Genomic DNA, 16472 nt, shown 5'->3' with positions numbered 1-16472 from the left:
TGAAAAGGAATGCCGATGGCGTTTCAATAAATTATTATTTTATGCTAGAAAAAATCTTGGTGAGCGAACTTTAATACGGTTCTTTGGGTTACCAACATGATCCAGTGACTACACTAGTATTAAAAACGCTCTTATATTATAGGACGGAATGAGTATGTTATGTCAAGCTAGCCGCCACATATGACGTGTGAGTATACTTCTTATGTGCCTAGATAGAAAACGATATAAGTGCAGTTTGAAATTCCTCGATTACTTTGTTAATATGCTAGTTGTGCCGGCTTTTATTGTCTCTATGACCTGTCGTCATCCTCCATCGATTCAAGCCTCCATTTGTATTTATTATTTAGGAGTGTCTATTCCTAATCAGCTGACCTCAATTAGCTACCAGCATATTTGCGATATTGACTATTGATTATGTATTACTTAAGCCACATAGCCGCCCCCAACGTGTGAGTATGGGTATGTCTTACGTGTCTAGTTGGAAAATGTATCGGTACACTAGCATTCCTCGACTAATTCCAGTATCAACTAGTTTTGCCATATTCGCCCTACGACTGATGTAAGTCATGTATCAATTTAAGTGTTCATGTGTACTTTTTGTTTCTGAGTGTGCATTCGGAACTAAATTAACCTTAATTAGGTCATTGCATATTTGGGACTTAGACTACCGTTTTCATATTATTTCATGTCTTGAAAAGCTATAAAATAATAGAAATACATTCTGGTTTACTTAATTATTTAGTTGTGTTGGCGCTCTCTCTCTCTCCAAGTGGCTTCCCTTCGTCCTTTGCTCAGCAGCCAGGATATTTGCGGCTTTGACTACAGATTATATATTATTTCAAGCAACTTAGCCGCCCCAGAGGTGTGACTATGTGAGTATATATGTCTTACGTACGTGCCTAGCTAGAAAATGTATCGGTACAATCTAGAATTCCTCGACTAATTCCAATATCAGCTAGTTGTGCCATATTCTCCATACGACTTATGCTAGTCGTGTATCGATTTAAGTGTTGACGTGTAATTATTTTTAGTGTCCTTTCCTATCTAAATTAACCTTATAATTAGCTAGGTACTCGCATATTGGGACTTAGACTACCGTTGTTATATTATTTCAAGCAAGCTAGCCACCGGATATGAAGATATGACTGTACATACTTACATGTCATGAATAGCTATAAAATAGTATGAATACATTCTCGCTTTCCTTGATCAATTACGTAATTATCTAGTTGTGTCGGTTTTTCCTCTCTCCATGGCTTACCTTCATCATCCATGGATTCAGGTCTCCATTGGTACATATTATTTTGTGTTGTTTATTACTAATCAACTTTCTTTTTTTGCATAATGACATGGAGTCTATTACTGGATTCTAATTCCTTCTCTAATGTTTAGAGGAAATGTCTGGCATGAAATTCAATTACTTGAAGAGTGATATTTTCACAGTAGGGTTGAGTATAGAGGAGGAGCAGAGGGTAGCTCATACAACTGGGAGATAGGCAAATTTCAAAAAAAAAATTAATATCTGGGATTACCAATCAGCAAAGACAAGATCTCTTCTAATGATTTTTTTCATTAAAAGGTAGAAAAGAAGTTGGACTCCTGGCAATGCAAACATTTCTCTTATGGAGGAAGAGATATATTGATCAATGCATGTTTATCAAATGTCCGTATGTACCTTCTTGTTTGCTACACTTTGCCTGTCAAAATATAGAAAAAAGCTGATACAATAAGAAATAACTTCTACTGGGATTAAGAAGAAGAAATTTCACATGGTCAGATGGGAACACCTATGCACCCCTAAAGATTATGGTGGTGTGGGCTTCACTGATATGAGAGTCAGAAACATTTGTTTACTGTCAAAGTGGCTGGAGGAGGCATCTATGAAGTACTCCATCTCTAAACTAATATAAGTTTTTTTAGATCACTAAATCAATTTCAAGCAATATCTGATATCCTTGAAGGACTCCCAGGAATGTCGTGGGGCTGCAATGTTAGTAGTGCTACACATACAGGACACCCACGTGAGTTTCATACGTTATAGATATTCAATCATACCGGAGCCCCAGGTCGATTATTGGTTGCCAGAAGGTCTTCTCTGCTTGGCAACTCAGGCCTATTCCAATGTACAGGTGCTTAGATGGAGTGCTAGCTGCATTAAAATGTTTATAGCAACTAAAGTCCCCAACGCATATGTGCTTGGTTTGATGATACAAAGCTTCCTTCATTTAATTGTTTGACAACAAAACTCTTCCATGCATAGGTAAACTTCTCTCATTTAAGTGTTTTGCATATATCCGCGTGCTTGGTGGTTCTTTGTGGGATTACCAGACTCCTCTCTCTCTCCTCTTAACTATCTTGCCACATCAGATTTTTCGCATATGTGGCAATGCTTAGCACATGTATACGGTGAAGCACTGGAGAGGGCCTTATTGATAGGTCAACATGGCCAGAAAGACAAATTAATGGTTGTCGACGCTTTGTGCTACTGTTTCCTTTGGACCTTCTGTCACTAGTAGAAACTGGGCTCTGGTCACAGGGCAATATTCCCATTAGTCCCGGTTCAGTCACGAACCGGGACTAATGTGAGCATTGGTCCCGGTTCGTGCGGATAGGGGCCTGCGGGCCTCGTGGGGGCATTGGTCCCGGTTGGTGGGACAAACCGGGACCAATGGGCCACGCTCCTGGCCCACCACCCTTTAGTCCCGGTTCATACCACAAACCGGGACTAAAGGGCTGGTCCTAGTTGCGGCCAGTGTTTAGTCCCACCTCGCCAACCGAAGGGCGCTCACACCAGTTTATAAGTCCGTCCCTCTCTGCCTTGTTGTGCTCCTCTTAAAGTGAAAATAGATGCCCTTATACAGGGAATTTGACCTAAATTCACAGTAAATTTCATAGAAATTTATTATGAATTTAGGTTTAATTTCCTCTATAAGCGCATCTATGTTCATTTTTTTATAGTAAATAAAATAAATAAACCTTAATAAAATAAAATAAAATAAATAAACCTTAATAAAATAAAATAAAATAAACTATAGTAACTAAAATAAATAAACCTTAATAAATTAAATAAAAAAGCAGCAGTAAAATAAATAAAAATAGCAGCAGTAAAATAAATAAAAATAAAATAATTAAAGTAAAATACATAAGTAATTAGAAATAAAATAAATAAGTTTTTTGTTGTAAGTAGAAACAAAACAAAACAAATAAAGCAAAAGAGAAAACAAAAAACAGAGAAAAAAATTATGCCACCTACTGGGCCACCACGGCCTGAATACGACTTGAAACTCGTCCGTGGGCCACGATTCGGGACCGCAGAAGGCCCAGTAGGCGCCACACGCAAAGAGAATGGTTAGGCCCGAAAGCCTGCAGTTGAGAGGAGCTCGAGAGGGTGGGCGCAGCAGCGCTTATAAACCACTCTCGAGCTCTCTCAACTAGCGAGGTGGGACTAAACTTTTGACGCGGGGCAGCACAAGGCCTTTGGTCCCGGTTGGTGCCACCAACCGGGACTAAAGGGGGCATTGGTCCCGGTTCGTGGCACGAACCGGGACCAAAGGCCTTTAGTCCCGGTTGGTGCCACGAACCGGGACCAAAGAGTTCCCTATATATACCCCATCGCCACAGCAGAGCACTCCACAGTGCTCTGTTTTTTCTGGCCGACGAGGGGAGGGCATTTGGGTGCTCTAGCTCACCTCCTATGCACATGAGGTGTTCGATGAAATGTCTGAGCCACACTAGTTAATCTTTCTCCTCTCGAAACTCGACCTCCGAGCTCCATTTTCCCCGAGATTTGTCTAGGTTTAGCGGTCCGTCACGTCCCGTCCCCGTCTTCACCGCCGTCGATCGCCCGCGCCGATCTCGTCGCCAGCACCACAGTGGTGAGCCTCTTGTTCTTATCTTCTTTCTGAAAGGAAAAAATTATTACTTTAGATAGTTACTTGTCTAATTTTGTTACTTTTATTATTCCTTCTTATTACATAGTGCGATGGTTTTGGTATCTGCCCCCGTCGGCCCTCGTCCTGTCTATGATTCGGATGTGGTATATATTATCTTTTTATAACTATTTGGTTCATTTATTGTTTATGACAAATATACCGACCAACGTGACATAGATTTTATTTATCTACGAGGTGGTTGAACCGGAAATTCTAACCGACCCTATTGTCGAGAGGTTAAATTTAGTTGAAGAAGAAAACAATTACTTGAAGGAAAAAATAAAAAAAATTGAGGAGGAGAAGATGATATTGGAGTTGCATGTTGCGGATGTCGTCGATGATCACAAGATCAAGATGGATGCAATGCGCTTGAAGATTAGAAAGATTAGAAAATATGCCATTCATACCGAGGCTTGGTATCATTATGCCGTTGGATCAATTGTTACCTTGGTTGCGATTATGATCACATTTGTTTTCGCATTGAAATGTTTTACATAGTTTCAATGTATGGTTTAATTAATTAGATGCTCTGGAGAGCTATACATATGTTGTTAGATGAGAACTATGTATGTACTTTGGTTTTAATGTGATGATGAACTTCTATTAATTTGGTCACTTAATTATCTATTAATGATGTTCTGTAATGGTTTTTGACACACTTAATTATATATAATGCACGCAGATGAACCGGCAATGGATGTACGTTGACAGACACACCTCCGAGTACATTAAGGGCGTGCATGATTTTCTCGAAGTGGCTGAGGAAACAAGCAGAATGGTTTTATGTGTTGTCCATGCCCTATATGTGGGAATACGAAGTCTTACTCTGACCGGAAAATCCTTCACACCCACCTGCTTTACAAGGGTTTCATGCCACACTATAATGTTTGGACGAGGCACGAAGAAATAGGGGTTATGATGGAAGACGGCGAAGAAGAAGAGGACGATGACAACTATGTGCCCCCTGAAGACGGTGATGCTGCAACGGGGGAAGCTGCTGAAGATCAAGAGGAACCAGACGATGTGCCCAATGATGCTGCAAGGGGGGAAGCTGCTGAAGATCAAGAGGAACCAGTGCCCGATGATGATGATCTCCGCCGGGTCATTGTCGATCCAAGGACGCAATGCGAAAGTCAAAAGGAGAAGCTGAAGTTCGATCGCATGTTAGAGGATCACAAAAAAGGGTTGTACCCCAATTGCGAAGATGGCAACACAAAGCTCGGTACCGTACTGGAATTGCTGCAGTGGAAGGCAGAGAATGCTGTGCCTGACAAAGGATTTGAGAAGCTATTGAAAATATTGAAGAAGAAGTTTCCAAAGGATAACGAATTGCCCGACAGTACATACGCAGCAAAGAAGGTCGTATGCCCTCTAGGATTGGAGGTGCAGAAGATACATGCATGCCCTAATGACTGCATCCTCTACTGCGGTGCGTACAAGGATCTGAACGCATGCCCGGTATGCGGTGCATTGCGGTATAAGATCAGACAAGATGACCCTGGTGATGTTGACGGCGAGCCCCCAGGAAGAGGGTTCCTGCGAAGGTGATGTGGTATGCTCCTATAATACCACGGTTGAAACATCTGTTCAGAAACGAAGAGCATGCCAAGTTGATGCGATGGCACAGTGAGGACCGTAAGAAAGACGGGAAGTTGAGAGCACCCGCTGACTGGTCGCAGTGGAGAAAAATCGAGAGAAAGTACTGGGCTGAGTTTGCAGCTGACCCAAGGAACGTATGGTTTGGTTTAAGCGCGGATGGCATTAATCCTTTCGGGGAGCAGAGCAGCAATCACAGCACCTGGCCCGTGACTCTATGTATGTATAACCTTCCTCCTTGGATGTGCATGAAGCGGAAGTTCATTATGATGCCAGTTCTCATCCAAGGCCCTAAGCAACCCGGCAACAACATTGATGTGTACCTAAGGCCATTAGTTGAAGAACTTTTACAGCTGTGGAATGGAAACGGTGTACGTGTGTGGGATGAGCACAGACAGGAGGAATTTGACGTGCATGCATTGCTGTTTGTAACCATGAATGATTAGCATGCTCTCAGTAACCTTTCAGGACAGACAAACAAGGGATACCACGCATGCACGCACTGTTTAGCTGACATCGAAAGTATATACCTGGACAAATGCAGGAAGAATGTGTACCTGGGGCATCCTCGATTTCTTCCGACCAACCATCAATGTCGAAAGAAAGGCAAGCATTTCAAAGGCGAGGCAAATCACCGGAAGAAGCCCGCCATGCGTACCGGTGATCACGTACTTGCTATGGTCAATGATTTACATGTAATCTTTGGAAAGGGTCCCGGCGGACTAGCTGTTCCGAATGACGCTGAGGGACACGCACCCATGTGGAAGAAGAAATCTATATTTTGGGACCTACCCTACTGGAAAGAGCTAGAGGTCCGCTCTTCAATCGATGTGATGCACGTGACGAAGAACCTTTGCGTGAACCTGCTAGGCTTCTTGGGCGTGTATGGGAAGACAAAAGATACACCTGAGGCACGGGAGGACCTGCAACGTTTGCACAAAAAAGACGCCATGCCTCCGAAGCAGTATGAAGGTCGTGCCAGCTACGCTCTTACGAAAGAAGAGAAAGAAATCTTCTTTGAATGCCTGCTCAGTATGAAGGTCCCGACTGGCTTCTCGTCGAATATAAAGGGAATAATAAATATGCCAAAAAAAAGTTCGAAAACCTAAAGTCTCATGACTGCCACGTGATTATGACGCAACTGCTTCCGGTTGCATTGAGGGGGCTTCTACAGGAAAACGTCCGATTAGCCATTGTGAAGCTATGTGCATTCCTCAATGCAATCTCTCAGAAGGTGATCGATCCAGAAATCATACCAAGGCTAAGGAGTGATGTGGCGCAATGTCTTGTCAGTTTCGAGCTGGTATTCCCACCATCCTTCTTCAATATCATGACGCACGTCCTACATCTAGTCGACGAGATTGTCATTCTGGGGCCCGTATTTCTACACAATATGTTCCCCTTTGAGAGGTTCATGGGAGTCCTAAAGAAATATGTCCTTAACCGCGCTAGGCCAGAAGGAAGCATCTCCATGGGCCATCAAACAGAGGATGTCATTGGGTTTTGTGTTGAATTCATTCCTGGCCTTAAGAAGATAGGTCTCCCTAAATCGCGGTATGAGGGGAGACTGACTGGAAAAGGCACGCTTGGAGGGGACTCAATAATATGCAGGGACGGATATTCTTGGTCTCAAGCACACTACACAGTTCTACAGAACTCTACCTTGGTGACCCCGTATGTCGATGAACACAAGAACAGTCTGCGCTCCAAACACCTGGAGCAGTGTGACGACTGGATTACATGTGAACACATCAGGACTTTTAGCAGTTGGTTGGAAACACGTCTCAGAGGTGACACCACTGTTTGCGATGAGTTGTACTCGTTGTCCAGGGGACCATCTTCGACTGTATTGACTTACAAAGGATACGAGATAAATGGGAATACATTTTACACGATCGCCCAAGATCAAAAGAGCACCAACCAAAACAGCGGTGTCCGCTTTGATGCAGCAACCGAGAGGGGAAAGGACACATATTATGGTTACATAATGGACATATGGGAACTTGACTATGGACATGATTTTAAGGTCCCTTTGTTTAAGTGCAAATGGGTCAATCTGTCAGGAGCCGTGGTATAGGTAGACCCACAGTACGGAATGACAACAGTGGATCTGAACAATCTTGGGTACACTGACGAACCATTCGTCCTAGCCAATGATGTGGCACAGGTTATCTATGTGAAGGACATGTCTACCAGACCGAGGAAAAGAAAAGATAAGGAAGCGAATACATCATACGATGAGCCAAAGCGCCACATAGTTCTTTCAGGAAAAAGCGACATTGAGGGAGTGGAGGGAAAGACAAACATGTCTGAAGATTATGAAAAGTTTCATGAAATTCCTTCCTTCAAAGTCAAGGCTGACCCAAGCATCCTGATAAACGATGAAGATTATCCATGGTTACGGCGCATAAGCAAATGACACAAGCGAAGAAAAAGTGAAGACTTTCTCCCGCAACTATTATGATGATACCATGCCAACTTTGTAACAGACGAGTATGATACCATTGTCCGTTTTGTACACGAAGTGCATCTAGTAATGAGGCTGTGGCCCCACGAGCACCTTTAGTACCGGTTCGTGGCTAGAGTTTCTTACTAAGCAGTTTTTTAGTCCCACTCGCTAGCTGAGAGGCACTAGGAGCGGTTTATAAGCCCTGAGTGCAGAGATGATGAAGAAGAGGCACAATGCTCACGTTGCTTAGCTTTAAGCCTTGAGGAATAAGGTAGACTGCATGGAGCTATGTGCAGTGCAGTCTACACTATTCTGAAAGGCTTGAAGCAAATCAACGAGCATTGCGCCTCTTTTTTATTTTTAATAACTTATTACAACTCCGGACATGTGTTCCGACAAAATAAAATAAACTTTAATAAAATTTATGAAACTAAAATTAACAAAGTATTTTCTGTTCAAAAAATTATAAGAAACCTCTATTATTATTGAAACTAAAATCATATAAAATTGATGCAACTAAAATTATCGAAGTATTTTCTGTTCAAAATCATTAAAAGCAAAAAGAATTTTCATAAAGAACTTTTTTTGATAGAAACATTAATAGCAAAAAGAATTATCATAAAGTAAAATAAGTAAGTAATTAGAAACAAAATAAAATAAAATAAATAAGTTTTTTGTTGTAAGTAGAAACAAAACAAAATAAATAAAGCAAAAAAGAAAACAAAAAAACTAAATACAGTAAAATGAATTTTCACAAAAAACTTTTTTTGATAGAAACTTTAATAGCGAAAAGAATTATCATAAAGTAAAATAAATAAGTAATTAGAAACAAAATAAAATAAAATAAATAAGTTTTTTGTTGTAAGTAGAAACAAAACAAAATAAATAAAGCAAAAAAGAAAACAAAAAAACTAAATACAGCAAAAAAAATTGTTGGGGCGTTGACCGCTGGGCCCTCCAACCCTCGGGTTTGCAAATACAGGCCCAGAAGGGCTAGAGGGCTCAACGGGCAGCGCGCCAAAGTTAGGCCTAGAAGCCTGCTATAGAGAGGAGTTCGATACAGCAGCCGCAGCGGGGCTTATAAACCACTCCGAGCCCTTCTCAACTAGCGAGGTGGGACTAAACTTTTGGCCGCGACGCGGGCAGCAAGAGGCCTTTGGTCCCGGTTGGTGCCACCAACCGGGACTAAAGGGGGCATTGGTCCCGGTTCGTGGCACCAACCGGGACCAATGCCCCCCCTTTAGTCCCGGTTGGTGCCACCAACCGGGACCAAAGGCCGCCGCTTTCCGCCCTTTGCGCTGCTGAAAAGAGGTCTTTGGTCCCGGTTGGTGGCACCAACCGGGACTAATGCCTACCTTTAGTCCCGGTTGGTGCCACGAACCGGGACTAAAGGCTTTGCTATATAAGTTCACACTTAGGAAATTTTCAGAGTTACCTAGCAGTTGCCGCCCCGACGACGCCGACGCCGCCAGGCTGCCCCGACGCTGCCCGCTGCCCCGACGGCGCCAGGCTGCCCCGACGCCGCCCGCCGCCCCCGCCGTCGCCGTCGCCCTTGCCCGTGCCCGTTGTCGCCGTCGCCGTTGCCCGCGCCCTCGCCGTCAGCCGCGCCCCTGCCCCAATGCGCGCCGCCCCGGCCCGTCCCTGTCGTCGCCGTCGCCCTGCCCCGCCCTTCGCCGCCGACGCCTCTGCCCCTGCCCCGACCACGCCGCCGTCGCCTCTGCCCCTGCCCCGACGCGCCGCCGTCGCCTTGGTCAGGGCCGGCACTGGCCCCTAATTCCTCCATTTTTTTCTGCACATTTATATGCTTAATTATATGTATATGTATGAGTATATGTATGTGTGTATATCTGTTTATATGTCCTTTTTTTAGATCTTTTTTTTGCATTTTCTCTGTGTATATGTATGTATATATGTTCTCTGTGTATATATATGTTCATGTATATATGCAAAAGATAGATTTTTAGAAAAGTTAGGATTTTTTCTGTTCATAGATTTTTTTGGTGATATTAATTATTGTAGAATATGCAAATGTTTGTATATTCATATGAACAATGCATTAGGCAAAACCTTTACTTTTTTCAAAATTTTTTATTTGAACATTTTTTTATGAATGAGAGGAAAAAGGAAAATAAGAAGAGGAAGAAAGGAGAAGAAGAGGAGAAATAAATAAGAAGAGGAAAAAAGAAGAAAAAGAAGAGGAGAAGAAGAAAGGAATAGAAGAGAAGAAGAAAAAATAGAAAAAATTCTATTTTTTCTTCTTCTCTCCTCTATTCCTTTCTTCTTCTCCTCTTTTTTTTTTCTTCTTTTTTTCTCGATCTTCTCCTCTATTCCTTTTCTTCTTCTCCTCTTTTTGTTTCTTCTTCGTTTTCTTAAGTTTTATCGGGCCTGTCGTCGTCGATATACCCCTCTCCCGATAACTTCAACACGAGGGGGGGTCGATATACCCCCTCCCCGATAATATTAGTTTCCCATGTACGTTCATTGTCGTTGTCGATATAACCCCCTCCCAATAACTTCAACACGTGGGGGGGGGGGTCGATATACCCCCTCCCCGATAACATTATTTTCCCATGTATGTATGTCATCGTTGTCGGTATATATAACTCCCTCCCAGATAACTTCGACATGATGGACGGTCGATATTTATACCCCCTCTCGACCATGATAACTTATACCACGGGAGCACCCCCCGGCCCTCTCGCTCGACCAAAACTCTCGATCACACCCAAACCGTAGAAAAAAAGGTGTCGGTCTCCTACCCCCTCCTGCCGCGCCCCTACCCTTGAAGCGTTGCTGAGGCCACCCCAAACCCGGAATAAGCTAGGTCTACGTTTGCACTAACCACTTGCTGTCATGTTTGTGTAATAATTGCCATGTTGTAATATTTGCAGAAACAATGGAGCATGAACGAGACGAGCAAGCAGAAGAGGTGTTGGGGGACATAATCTTAGCCGGAGGTCATATATTGTCGTATCTTAATGACAATGATGTTCTGGAAGAACAGGGTGAAGAAGCAGGCTACGGTGATCGAAGAGTGGAGGAGGAAATACATGATTATGATGGCTCCGGTGACCCAAAGGTGGTGCAAGAAGAAGCCCGTGGTGACGGCTCCGGTGACCGAACAGAGTCCGGCCAGGTAAATATATTAGTTAAGCCTTTGCTGACTAGCTATTTGATGCATTCATTGTTTTGGTATGTACACATATTAATTAACACTGGTCTTTCTTCTTTTTTCTAGCCCTCTGGATCGAGCACAACTGCGGTAAAGAGACGAGGCCCGAAGAGAAAGTTGCGCTCGGATGAAAGGTTTGAGATCACAGCAATCGCGCGCGACGGCCAACCGATTGAACCCATCCGGACAAAGGATGCATTTGCTGCTCAGTGCGGGGTTCTAGTTAGGGACAAGATCCCGATCAGCATCCACCAATGGTATAAGCCTAAGAAGGAAGACCCTGAGGTGTCTTATGTCAATGATATGCAGAAAGATGATCTTTGGACTGAGCTGAAGGCAAATTTCACCCTACCGCCAGAGGAGGATCCGGAGAAGCCAGTTAAAGAGCAATTAATCAAGTCTCATGCTCTTAAGAAGATGGCAGACCTATTCAGGAGGTGGAAGAATGAGCTGAAAACGTTTGTCGACAAAGAAGAGACACCCGAATTCATCGGCCGGTATGAGAAGATCAGAGATCACTGGCCCGCATTTGTGGCCCACAAGACATCGGAAAAGAGTAAGAAGATGTCAGCGACAAACAAGAAGAATGCTGCGAAGAAGAAGCTTCACCATCGCACGGGGTCAGGTGGCTACCTCAAAGCCCATCCTAAGTGGGCCAAGGCTGAGAATGATCTGCTTGAAAAAGGGATCGAACCACAGACAATGAACTAGACAGACCATTGCCGGACTTGGTTCTTCGGGGCTGGCGGAACCTTGGACCCTGTATCAGGGAGGTGCGTTTGGACGAACAAGCTTTTGAGAATACCAGTCAAGAAGATTCAGCAATATATCGATGCAGCGCAGGAAGGGACGTTCGTTCCAGACAAAGAGAACGACGAGCTCACAATGGCCCTCGGGAATCCTGAGCACCCTGGACGGACACGAGGCACGCCAGGCTCCGTTCCGTGGAAGGCTGGTTTTCCGGACGCAGGCGGTTACAAAAGCCAGGAGAGGAGGAAGAAAATGGAGCAGACCCAAATTCAGAAGCTGCACGAAAGGGTTCAAGCGCTAGAGGAACGAGACAGCAATCGACATGCCGAAACTACCCCCGAAGCTACCCCGCCATCTCAGCGGAGAAGCAGCATGGCTTCCACCGAGCTGCTTCAGCTGGAGCATGTCTTGACGGCTCCTGCTAGCTACCCCGTGGATGCTATCACGGAGTCTCAACATTGCCCCTTATGGCGCAATGGCAGAACTTCAAAGTCAAGGTGGCTGTTGGCTCTGTTTTACCTCCTGAACCCGGCGCAACCTACCATTGCCGGCCGATTCCAGAAGGATATGCTAGGGTGATGGTGGATGAAATAACGGAGGGATTTGAGGACCTCCAGCTTGACCACCCTACCGGTGAAGGGGAGACTCGGCTGGGTTTAGCTCTGAACACTCCGTGCCTATGGCGGAAGGAGCTCATCAACCTTCCGAACTGGACGGCTCCGGCGAGTAAGGGCAGTCCGCCTCCTCCTCCGCCTCCTCCTCCGCCTCCTCCTCCGGCGAGTGATCAGGGCACTCAGCCTCCTTCTCCGGCGCATGGCGGCACTCCGCCTCCTCCTCCGCCTCCTCCTCCGGCGAGTGATCAGGGCACTGAGCCTCCTTCTTCGACGCGTGGCGGCACTCCGCCTCCTTCTCCGTCTGCGCCGGCGCACCAGAGCAGCCAGCCTCCTCCTTCTCCGCCTCGTTAGCAAGGGCGGAAGAGACCCGCCGCCGCTGCGGCTGCTTCGGCGCGTCGTAGTCCTTCTCCTCCGCCTCGTAAGCAAGGAAAGAAGACAGCCGCAGCCGCTCCGTCTGCTGCCGGCGTCTAGCAGTACAGCTGCCAGAGGTGGGAGGCAATACGGATTCGGTCCTTCTCTGAAGACTCCAGAGAAGTTACCATACGAGAGGACCGAGGAGGAAACCAGGAAGATCGTGCGAGCCGAAGTGACAAACTTCTTTGAAGGGGTGAAAGCAAAGAAACATCCACCTCCGGAGGAGAAGGTAGATCCGGTGAAAGCAAAGCGCACTCTGGCTGCCCTGACAAAACCACCAAAGTCTCCGCCGAGAGGCAACTATGAGCGCATTCTTGCAAAGACATATGCTGAAGCGGAGCGGTCGGGAAGTACTGTCAGTGATCAAAGGTTAAAAGAACGACGAGCTGGGAAAAAAATTGCCCATCTTGGCGAACAAGCGAACCAATCATGCCCCCCGCTCAAGGTGTCAAAAGACATCGTCGCTAATGATCCGAGGATGGTGCCCGGTTATAGCAATCTTGGAGATTACCTGCCCGACGATGTAAATTATGAAATCATAGAGGTGGACGGGAAGCCTCTCGTCAAAGATGAAACATCTCTAACAACGATGATGCGAAGATTACATGATTGGTACATGAAAACCTGCAGAGAGTCTGATGGGACGAGTACTTTGATGCTGAGAGTTAAACCGGAGCATGACCTCGTTGGAATTGAACTGCTGAATGTTCCATTTGAGGATTTCTTCCAGTTTTACAATCAAAAGGACCTTGATAAAACAATGATCACTTGCTACTGTCTGTAAGTAGTACTAGTTCTGTCATTAAGTCTCTCTATATAGGTCAACTCTTTCATTGCATGTATTTATAATTATCCTCACTATATTATGCAGATTGAAGATCGCCGAATTGAAGAAAAGACAAATCGGTGATATTGGGTTCATTAACACAAATCTCATAGATGCGTATACGGTTGAAAAATATCCCAAAGAAGCCGAGGCCAACTTGCTACAATCGTTGGTATTAAATCAAAACAAAGATATAATACTCTTTCCTTACAACTTCAAGTGAGTGTTACTGTCTTGTGCATATTCGGTTTCCCTTATTAGTCCAGGTTATGGTAATGTAATTGATGACTTATGCATGCATGCACAGCTTCCACTATATTCTCTTAGAGATTAAGCTTGAGCAGGGAGTAGTAACCGTCTTAGACTCGAGACGAAAAGATCCCCAGGACTATGCGAACATGACTCAAATGCTCGAGAAGTAAGTTAAATCGATCATTATCCACCATATCAGCAACTTTGTTCATTTCCTGATATCAAGTAATTGTTTTCTTTGTCTGGCAGGGTTTGGAGAAAATTCACCACAAAAGCTCCGGGACTGCCGAAGAAGCTGCAATTTAAACACCCGAAAGTAAGTACTATAGTAGCATGTTCCGCGCATCTCCTAGTGATTCAAGTGCTAGTTTCATCAATACCATTTAGCATGCTTGCGTATCAGTTTGATTGACCTCTATTTCTTGTAAAGTGGTTGTGGCAGGAACCCAGGAATAATTACTGTGGATACTACGTTTGCGAGTCCATCCGCTACACGACCTGTGAGCGGGGCTACACTGAAGAACAATATGAAGTGCGTAAGCAATAATATTCACAATTTTATTTTATTACCATCATTTGTGTTGAGTTTCATTTATACATATATATATGTATTGACCCCCTTCTTCAAATTAAATGTTTCGGAAGCGGGATGAACTCCTAGCACCAGATCGTACGCGAGGAATTCAAGAGGAATTGACGGCATTCTTCCTTGACCACGTGACCGCTGAAAACGGAGAATACTATATGGACCCTGTGTTCTTACAATTTAATTAGGAGATTGTATTGTAAGAGATAATTATTGTATATATGTAGCCGGTAGTGTCGGATAGATATACGAGAACTTGTTGTTCGACCAATCTCTCGGAGAAGGAGAGGTGGTCGATATCACTTCTCTCTGTATGCATATGTTCATGACGATCTTCTGTTTCCTTCATTTGATTACTAGCTAGCGTGTCTAGTCCTCTCCATACGTATATAGTACGTAGCGTCGACCAAGCACGGAGATAAGAGAGGACACTTCTCTCTATTAATTAGCTAGCTAACACAATATATGAAACACCTAAATTAACCCCCCACGCCCCCCCCTTTCAAAAAAAAAACAAAAACCCCAGCCCCTGAAATGCTGACGCGTGGATGCCTATTGGTCCCGGTTGGTGACACCAACCGGAACAAAAGGCCCTGCCTATTGGTCCCGGTTGGTGGCACCAACCGGGACCAAAGGCCCCCTGCCTGGGCTGGCAGCAGCGGCCACGTGGAGGACCTTCTGTCCCGGTTCGTGTAAGAACCGGGACTAAAGGGTTAGGGCTTTAGTAACGACCCTTTAGTCCCGGTTCGAAAACCGGGACAAAAGGCCTTTACAAACCGGGGTAAAAGCCCCTTTTCCTGCTAGTGATCTCCAGAAGGAATACGAGGGAGGCTGCTTGTGAACTGGTCAAGAGGGAGCTAATCAAACACTACTTAAACATGAACTGAGCGATCAAAGGCGCCGGCTGGTGTGCATGTGGTGCAATTGTATATATTGCCATTAGCAACTAGCAGGCCCGGATGACGGTGTCAGTATGGGTAATTACATGCCTGTCTAGCTAGAAAATGGTATAGATAAAGTCTGAGATTCCTCGATTACTTGCTTAATAAGCTATTTGTGTGCGTAATATATATATATTATGTCAAGCAAGCTAAATGCCCCACATGACAGTTGTGAGTGTATGTCTTACCGCGCGTAGATTGAAAACAATATAAGTGCAGTTTAACATTCCTTGACTTTTCCATAATATGCTAGTTGTGTCAGCTTTTATTCTTAGTACGACTTGTCTTTGTCGGACATCGGTTCAAAGTCTCCACTTTACTTATTATTTTGGACTGTCCATTCCTAATCAACGTCTCCTTAGTTAGGTACTTGAAGATTTGCAGTGTCGACTACCGATTATATAATACTATTCATCAACTCATGCAGTTGCACGGGCTATAAATTTGTGTATATCATTATGATGAAAATTCATATTATTGATAATAATTGAATGAACTTTGTGAAGAAGAAAAACAAAGATATGTCTACATGAACATTATTCATTCTTATAGTTTCCCTTATATTATGGAAGTCCACGAATTCCCTCATGTCTATTGAAAATTCAATTACTCATAATATACATGCTGATATTTTAAACACCTAACCAAGCTGTATATATATATATATATATATATATATATATATATATATATATATATATATATATATATATATATATATATATATATATATATAATTGTGCACGGGGCTCTTCTTTTGGACCCTATACTTGTGCACGGGCAGTCAGAGCCGCGTGCCACGGCCACACCTTGCAGGGCAGAAGAGGGAAGCCGAAGAGAAGCCGAAGCGCAAGACAACCGAGGCAACGCCAAGACCAGAAACACAGGAGAGCAAAGGGGCAAGGTGGACTCCCCCGGCAAGAGCCTTGCCGGGGCGGCC

General features: G+C 44.3%; 1 pseudogene; it reads left to right on the top strand.

Annotated features, from left to right (window-relative positions):
- Nucleotides 1-10873: 10873 nt before the first annotated feature.
- LOC141022453 (uncharacterized) lies at nt 10874-15756 on the top strand (annotated as a pseudogene).
- The last annotated feature ends 716 nt before the right edge of the window (nt 15757-16472 follow it).

Source organism: Aegilops tauschii, chromosome 5, assembly GCF_002575655.3.
Source record: "Aegilops tauschii subsp. strangulata cultivar AL8/78 chromosome 5, Aet v6.0, whole genome shotgun sequence".
Taxonomy (NCBI): domain Eukaryota; kingdom Viridiplantae; phylum Streptophyta; class Magnoliopsida; order Poales; family Poaceae; genus Aegilops; species Aegilops tauschii.
Note: the sequence above shows the minus strand (reverse complement) of the source record. Positions and strands in the feature narration are given on the sequence as shown.